The 8,950-nt window shown below is 55.3% G+C and overlaps 1 non-coding gene across 1 annotated transcript; it reads right to left on the bottom strand.

The window, feature by feature from the left end:
• Positions 1-6,485: 6,485 nt before the first annotated feature.
• On the bottom strand, positions 6,486-6,558 carry TRNAF-GAA. The gene has a single exon. It is a non-coding gene; the product is annotated as a tRNA-Phe (tRNA).
• Between the last annotated feature and the right edge of the window lie 2,392 nt (positions 6,559-8,950).

The raw sequence follows: 8,950 nt of genomic DNA, 5'->3' as shown, positions 1-8,950 counted from the left end.
GGAGATGATTTTACAGGGTTATTCAATCAACAACAGACTGGGACAGATTCTTCTTGTCACATAGTCACATGGCCAGCAGAGCCCTCGGTGATGTGGCTTTCACAGGGGACAGGAGTGGGAACGTGACTAGCAGGTGATGGGGTGGGGGTGGGGCTGCTGGGTTGGGCAGGTGGGGGAGGGGAAGGAGCTGGGAGGGGAAACCTGGGGCTGGGCCGGCTCCATGGGGGACACTTGCTCCTCCCTCCCCTTCCTGGCCCTTCCCAGGCCCCGTTGCCAGCAGAGAGTGGCCCCCCCAGCCCAGCCCAGAGGTGTCCCTGTCTCAGGGCGGCAGAGCTGGGGGGGCTTGTGACCCCCACGTAATAACCCCCCCACACACACCCCAACCCCAGCCCTGACCCCGCCCCCGGCAGGAGCGTGTCCGCCCCACGCGTGTCCCCGGCCCCACCGCGCTGCCCCGCGGGCTGCAGGAGCCCCCGTGCTGCGCTTCCGGCCCCAGCCATGGCCCCGCTGCCACACAAGGGGCGGGGGCGGGGGCAGGGCCGGGGGGGGGGGGCGGGAAGGGGCGGCTCCTCCCCAGGCCCGGCCCCGCCCCTGGGCCCCACGCAGGGGGTGGGGCACATGGGGACCCGCCTCAGCCCGGAGGGGGCAGGAGAGGGGCCGGGGCTCCCCAGGAGAAAAGCGGGGGCAGGGGCTAGTGTAGCAGCTCCCCCCGCCCCCCAGCCCCTGCATTGGGTGTCAGCTGGATCCCAGCTGCTGCAGCCCGGGGGGGGGGGGTTGCGGGGCACAGAGAGGGTCTGGAGCAGCTGGGAGCGGGGGTGGGGGAAGGATTGCAGGGCACAGGAAGGCATTAACCCCTCTGTGCCTGGCCGGGGGGGTGGGGGCTTCTCCGGCTGCAGTGGCACCAGCTCAGGTAGGGGTAATTGGATGGTTGCTGGTGGGTTCCTGCTGGAGGGGGAGGGGCAGGAAATACTGAAGAGGTGGCAACTTCTGGGGAGTTAGGGCTGGAGGGGGGCAGGGAATAGCCTGGGTGAGGAAGGGGAGGGGTTTGTCACACTTTTGACAGAGTGTGACAAACCTGCTGGGACTTGTTTAACGTGGGCCTAGATCCTCAGAACAAACACTTGGGTGTTGGGGGAGAAAATTCCCTAATTTGTGAAACAGGAAATAGAGAAACCAACCCCCTGGGCAGGGCAGGGAAAACTGACCAGACTTCCAGTGCTGAATCCAGGGGCTGGTGTGACATGGAAAGGGGGCACCCCCAGGGAGGTGTAGGGAAGATGTCCCGGCCCCTCACATCCAGCTGCTGGCAGTGGGGAGGGTGTTGGGTTCCCCACCATTGGGTTGTATCAGCCTCTGGCTAGTAGGGGTGTGATGGATCTGCTGGGAGAGACAAGGGGTCCCTCTTTGTTCTCTCACCGTGATGCCCCCTAGCTGCTCTCAGGACTGGGGGGCACAAATTTTCTAAACTGAACCAAAAGTTCCTGCAGTTTTCAAAAGAGGAGAAAAGCAAAATCTGTGATTTCACACTCACAGTGACTGATAAGTGGACAGAAAGTTATCACAGTGACAGGGCCGGTGACTGGGGAATGCCCGGCAGTGCTGGGAGCCAGGACTCTGGCACGAGTTGATCAGAAAGAAGCATCATGGTTAGTAGAAGTTCCCACAGCCAGGGGCCCAGCAGCTATTCCCTGGGACGCAGCCCCCAGAGTCCCCAGCCAGGGACCCCAGATACCCCTCAAAGCCCCACTGGCCAGGGAAGCCCCACCAGACCATGACTGTCAGGTTGGGAATCCCAAAGGGTTCCCCCCACCAAGAGCCCCCAGCAGCCAGAGACTTGTCTACTGGGAACTCAGTTCCTCACTGCCTGCCTAGGACCCGCCCCGCACACCAGGACCAGCAGGATCTGCCCTGCCGTTTGTCTGGGACCCCCTCCTCCACCCAGCGGGACCCCCTGATGCTTTTCAGTGGGACCCCTCACTCTGCTTCCCTGGCATCCCCTGACCTAGTGCCAGGGACCCCCTCCCCCAGCTCTGTGCACTGGGCACGGCAGCGATGCCAGGAGCCAGCCAGGGAAGCCCAGACAGAGCCCCTGGCACAGCACCAGGCTCCCTCTAACCCCCTGTCCCGCCTCCCCAAGAGACGCCCACCCCAGCTGTTCTGCAGCCACCAGGCCCCCAGCGATACCCACCTCCAGGACCCACAGCCTCAGGGCTGGGCACATCACAGCCACCCCCTGAAACCACAAATCTCCAGAACCCACCAACCTCACTAGGGTACCCCCTGCCCAGCCACCCAGAGGCCTCCCCCCACCACAATCCCCCTTCAGCTGCTATCTCCCCCCATAGCCCCACCCCCACCCCGCAACACTGTTACCTCACAGTGCCTGAGAAGTGGCTAGAAAGTGACCACCGCCCCCTGCTGGCCAGTCACACAGGCAGAGGGAGCCCCGGGGGATGTCTCTTGAACTGGAGAATGGAAGGCCTGGAGGGACAAACTAGGTAAGAAAAGTCCATGGCCTGTCACTAGCAAATAATGGCCACCATGGATCCACCCCAGAAGTGGCTGCATCTTAGCACAGGGGGAATCAACCCCTCACAGAGGCCATTTGCTATGGGGTTTGGGATACTTCTGGACCCACACTGCACTCACAGAGACCTCCTTCATCCCGTGCCAGCTGGAGAAAAAAAAAAGGGTCCAGGAAACTCTCCCGTTACCAGCTGGGAACCACTGATCCCCAAACAGGGGGAGGCCTCTGGCTTTGATGTGTATTAAAGATGTGGCTGGTCTCTTTCATCAGCAAACATTTTAACACAGATAAAGGGGGGAAGAAATGGTTCTCAAAGGAGAGGGGAAAGATCAACACTGGGAAATTTAACCCCCTGCAACCTCCAGGATGGACAGTGATTCAGGGCAACAGGTTTCCTCCAAGAAAGGAGAAGTTGCTGGGATTGAGAGACATGGGGAACAGCCCCAAACATGAAAGGATTTTTAATTGATATTTGATAATAACGTAGAAGTGAAAGAGAAAGGGGGGAAATCTGAGAGATTTTGGCTCTATTTTTGCAAATAATAGAGAGGAAAGTGGAAAATCAAAGGGATTTTATATCACTTTATATCTGATATGCAGTAAAATGTCAGCGTTTCACATCAGTATTTGTTAAATGAATAGAGAGGAAATGGGCAACATTTGCAAACATTTTATATCTATGTTCAAGAAGCTGAGAAAAGGGGTAAATCTGAGATTTTCTTGTTATTTTATAATTAGAGAGAGGGGGAAATCTCAGGGCAAACGTTTAGGGTATTTTATATCAACCTTTGAGATGTGCAGAGAAAACGTGTCAGACCTGCAACTGGAGGTGGAAAATCAGAACCCTGGAAAGACCAGGGGGAAATGGGGGAGGCGGGAGAGCGGCTCGTTGGAGGGGAAAGGGGCGAATCTCCCCGGATTTTACAGCCCGGGTGAGACACTGAGCGAGAAAAGGGGCAGAACTGGAGAGAATTTGTATCGGGGGCGAGAGGCAAGTGGCACCAACAGGGACAGGATCCAATTAACCCCCCTCCCCCCGCCCAGCTTCAGCTTCTCCCCCCCTCGGGGTCTCTCACTCATCGGGGCTGGGGCGGGCAGAGAGGCTCCAACAGCCCCGCGCGCGTTTGCAACTCGGCTTGGTCTCTCCCCCCAACGTCACTTCCGCTCCGGAGAGAGTCAGGAACTACATCTCCCAGCCTGCCCCGGTGCCGCTTCCGCTCTCTCCAGCCCAGGGAAGGGAGGGTTTCAGCAGGTAAAATCGCGCATGCTCCGTGCGAGCCCCGCTGCGGGCGGGAGAACAAAGCTGCTGCTGCCGCCTCCGCGTGAGCCGGGCCCGGGCTGAGCCGCTGCTGCTCCCCGGGGGGGGGGGGGGGGTGTTCTGTGCGGGGGGGCCCGGCCGGGGGGGGTTTTCTCCAGCTGGGCCCCGCCCCCCGGGCAGCCCCGGGCTCTGCCCGCCCCAGCCCCGCCCGGAGCACCCGGGGGGTGAGAGACCCCGGGGGGCGCTGGGGGGGCGGGCACGTGACTCTGCCCCGGGGAACCCGGGAGAAGCCTCGGAGCCGCCTCGGCCCCAGCGGAGCCGCAGCAGGATCCGGCCCCCACCCCCCCGCTGGGATGGGGAGTCCGGCGGGGGGGTCCCTAGGGGGAGGGGGGTGTCGGGGGGAGAAGCTGGAGCTGGGGGGGAAGGTCAGTGGGATGCGGGGGGAGCAGGCGAAGGGGGGATGGGAGTTCTGGCACTAGAAAAGGGCAACTAAAATGATTAGGGGTTTGGAGAGGGTCCCATATGAGGAAAGATTAAAGAGGCTGGGATTCTTCAGCTTGGAAAAGAGAAGACTAAGGGGGGACATGATAGAGGTATATAAAATCATGAGTGATGTTGAGAAAGTGGATAAGGAAAAGTTATTTACTTATTCCCATAATACAAGAACTAGGGGTCACCAAATGAAATTAATAGGCAGCAGGTTTAAAACAAATAAAAGGAAGTTCTTCTTCACGCAGCGCACGGTCAACTTGTGGAACTCCTTACCTGAGGAGGTTGTGAAGGCTAGGACTATAACAATGTTTAAAAGGGGACTGGATGAATTCATGGTGGCTAAGTCCATAAATGTCTATTAGGCAGGATGGGTAAAGAATGGTGTCCCTAGCCTCTGTTCGTCAGAGAATGGAGATGGATGGCAGGAGAGAGATCACTTGATCATTGCCTGTTAGGTTCACTCCCTCTGGGGCACCTGGCAGTGGCCACTGTCGGTAGACAGATACTGGGCTAGACGGACCTTTGGTCTGACCCGGTACGGCCGTTCTTATGTTCTTAGTCCTCAGAGAGAGACCTGGAGAAGGAGACTTGCTGGAGCAAAGCCACAGGGGTCTCTGAGGTCTCCCTGGCCCCTCGCCCCTGTCCTGCCTGGCTGATGTCAGCATCTCTCTGTGAGGTCACCACCTCCCCACCACCTTGGACCAATAGTCTGAGGTCCTGCAAAAGGCCTTTGTGATGTCACTGCCACACCCCTCCCTTGCTGTGCCAATGTCCTGCCCCTGGCCAGGCACTTTGCAGGTTTGAGCTACTCCCTGTGGATCACCCCACTCAAGGAGCGTTCGTTCTAGGCAGCAAGCCGGCTAGACAGGGAAACATCAGACGCTGCTCCCAATGCTACACTCAGTTTTTCAGAAATTACTTGACTTTATGGCCAGAAGAGACCATTAGAGCATCTAATTTGACCCCCTGCATGTCACAGGCCTCCTGTAGGACACAATAGCTACTTTTGGGGCAAACACATTCCAGAAAGGCATCTAGTCTTCATTAAATGACATCAAGAGATGGCGAATCCACCACTTTCCTTGGTAGCTTGTTCCTGTGGTGAATCATCCTCGCTGTTGAATATTTTTGCCTTAGTTGAAATATGAATTTGTCTCTTTTCACCTTCCAGCCACGGGGTCTTGTTATGCCTTTCTCTGCACGATTCAAGAGCACTTTAATACCCAATCTTGTCTCTCCATTAAGACACTTCAACACTTCAGTGAAGTCACCTTTCAATCTTCTTTTGATAAGCTAAACAGGTTGAGCTCTTTCAATAGCTCACTAGAAGCTAGAATAGTTAGAATAGCTAGAATAGAATAGAATAGCTCATTTTTCTCCAGCCCTCAGAACATTAGGTGGCTCTTTGCTGCCCCAGCTCTAATTTCAAATCTTTTTCAAACGAGGACATCAAAACTGGAGGCTATTCCAGTATCAGTCTCACTGATGCCGTGTCACCTCCTGTGATGTTATTGACATAATCTGTAACTGTATAGATCACCGTTGCGACTGCTGTTCTATATTTGCAGCCAATATTGTAGAAAGATTGTTGTGTAAGGGGTCTATGGAGAGGTTCTGATTGGCTGATTATAATGATGCTATCTCTAGATGTGTATCATTTTTGTAGTTGACATTATGAATATTGGTTCTATGCTGCCCGTATTTCAAAGTTGTGCTCTGCTTAAAGGGAACACCCCAGACAAGTTGGTGTCAGTTCTGCCTAGCCGGCTTGATGCAGGTTAGGCAAATGTGATAACCACTACACTACAGAAACTCCATTACAGTACACTACACTGCCCTGCCCTGCCCTGCCCTCAAATTCCCTGCACTTTGGTGGTGCTCACCCTGGCACACACTGATGGGCAAACCTGGAGAAACTGACAGCAGCTCTTTGATGGGTCAGCTGGAAGAACAGAGGACTGGAGCCAGGGATCAGGAAGTCGTCCTTACATCACCTTTGTGACTCTAGCTTGAAGGGGAGCTGCTTTTTCTTCCCCTTGCTGAGAAACAGCAAGAGAAGAAAGAAAGGTCCGGTGGGCCAACTGGGTGCAGAAGCCAATGCTGCCTTTTCCTGCAGTGAAGCCCAAAATGAGGAACTTGCATTGAGTAAAGGCACTGCTGTGCTTCCAAGAAAGAGCCCACTGCTGCAGGAAGAGAGATGAAACAGCCTGCTGAAGCCTGGGATTGAACCAGGGACCTTTAGATCTTCAGTCTAATGCTCTCCCAACTGAGCTACTTCAACACCTGCAGGAGGCCTTTTTGGGCTGCTGCTTCTCACCTTGAAGTTTATTCTCCATAAACCATCTCTCCAGTCAACAATGGCCAATGCAAGACGGCCCTCCCTTGCTATTTTAGCCCTTGGAAACGTCATCAACTAGTCTCTGGATCTCTTGAATGCTGTGCTTCAGTTCATGGGGGAAAGGCGAGAGAAGCGACCTTTGAACAAAGGGCCTGGGGTTAACATCCTAACGCTGTCTGTCTCCGACTGTAACACTATTTAATACCGGCCCGCCCTGTGCTGGTGAGTGCTCCATTTCTAGATGTTAGTACATTTCAGTTACTGTCAAAATTAAAAGTTTCTATATGCTTAAAAGAAATGATTTTTTAATTTGCTTGTATATGGCATGAATAAATACAGATTTACACATCCTAGCATGAACATTTATTGTCTTATATGATAGAGAAAATCCTGCATCCAAACTGTGCATCAAAATCATGAAATGAGCTACAAATGCAATAAAAATAAGGTATTCAATGGTTTAACATGGAGTGGGGCTGGGGGGGTTCCGAAGACACGTCTTGCCTGGGATGCCACTTGGTCTAGGGGAGGCCCTGTCAGGGAAAGCAGGAGTTAGTCTCATACGCCTATTTCCAGGCTGTAATCTGTGGGCGCCCTGCTCTGGGGGAGGGATCGTGGTAGCCCAGACTCAGGGCTGGAACAGGCCCCGGATTGAGGGGGTGGCTGCAGGGTTTGCAGCGCTCTGATGTCTCAGACAATGTGTCTCCCCAAAGCCTCAGATCTGCGTTCCCAGAAGGCTCCTGCGCTGCCTCCGCTCCTTTCACAGTCTATAGCAAGGAGCAGCCGCAAGGGTCAGGGATGCGCCTTAGGGCACTAGGTGGCGGGCAGAGGCTTCAGGAGGAAACCCAGCCCTCAGAGCAGAGGGGATAGGAGGCTTTTTCTCTCTCCTTAGCCACGGGCTATAGCTCCGAGAGCTCTGTAAAATGCCTCCCCACCCACAGCCTGGGGAAGGGGAAGGAGTCTCAGGTTCTAGCTCGGTTTGGAGGAGGATCACTGGACCCTAGAACCACTCGCTGCCCTTTCCCGGAGCAACCTGTGATGCCCAGAACGGGGCTGAGATAAATGCTGACAGGAGTCAGGAATTGCTCCCCTGGAATAGCAGCAGGACTGGGCAGCTGGAAATCTCCCCAAAGGAGCTGAAGTCTTGGTGGGTCAGACATAGATGCCCCAGGTACTGCATGGGGGGGTTAGGTTTGTTTCTGGACAAGAGCAGTGAGAGTTTTATTGCCTCAACATTTCAGTAGAAAAATTCTGACCCAAAGTGTGTGTGGTGGGGAGGTCGATAGCGGTTTCTTTGGGTTTGATTTAGTTTGTTTTCTCATTCTCATTGTAAAAGCCCTGGATCATTTTGATGGGAACAATGTTTGTGGAAGGCCAAGGACAAGTAAGAAAAGTTAAAAATCTGCATTGGAGTGAGGGGGTCTGTGTGGGCCAGGGCAGGGGTGGAGATTTTCATGGGGAGGGGGTTAGGGGATAAACGAGAGGCTTTTGCGGGAACACAGGGGGATGTTTTGCAGTTTAACCTCCCCACTTCCCTGTGCTGCTGCCCAGCTCCGACCCCACTGACACCCCTGTGACGAAGTGGGAATTTTCTGGATGTTTTGTTTGCATCTTGTGTGTACCTCAGTTTCCCCTATTTGTTGCACGATTATCTAGGTTAAAGGTCCAAAATGTGGGGTGCACCCTGCCAGGGGGGTGGAGTAACATTCAGGGGGATGCAACTGGGCCCGGGCCAGCCCCTATGGGGGTGGGGAGGGGGAGCCACCCAGCTCCACTCTTGGCTCCAGCTCTGGCCCCTGTCTCAGCCCCCTTACCCCTGTCTGTGTCCCTTCCCCCTTAGCTGCGGCCCCACTCCCAGCCACGACTCGGGGGGAGCATGGACAGGGGTGGGGGGCATGACCCTGAAGTGTTTTGGGACCACGGATCTCGGTGGTGGGACAAGGGGGTTAAATCTTGGCAGAGACCCCCAAAGGGCAGGTGTGGCTGCTGTCGAGCTGCCTGGGCCCAGACAAAGGCCACAAATTCTGTCTCCTAGCAACCGATGGCCGGGGCGCACCTGCTGCAAGAGGCCAGCTGGCTGGGAGGAGTCAGAGAATAAAGAACGAGCTGGAGGCCAGGTGAGCAGGTTGCCAGGGAAACAGGACAAAGGACAGACGAGGGGCAAAGGGCCTGGCTGAATCGGGCTGTTGGGAGCAAGGAGTCTGCTGGTTGGGGACTCGAGGGGAGAGCCCAGGCCCTGAGTTCGGGGTCTCCCCAAGATGGAAGTTGCTGAATCTTCCTGCTTCCTGTGCGAACACAGAACTTTCCCAGGCTGGATTCCAGACCCCTAATGAAC

This window comes from Mauremys mutica, unplaced genomic scaffold (genome assembly GCF_020497125.1).
Source record: "Mauremys mutica isolate MM-2020 ecotype Southern unplaced genomic scaffold, ASM2049712v1 Super-Scaffold_100403, whole genome shotgun sequence".
Taxonomy (NCBI): Eukaryota; Metazoa; Chordata; order Testudines; family Geoemydidae; genus Mauremys; species Mauremys mutica.
This window is presented reverse-complemented; position numbering and strand designations above follow the sequence as displayed.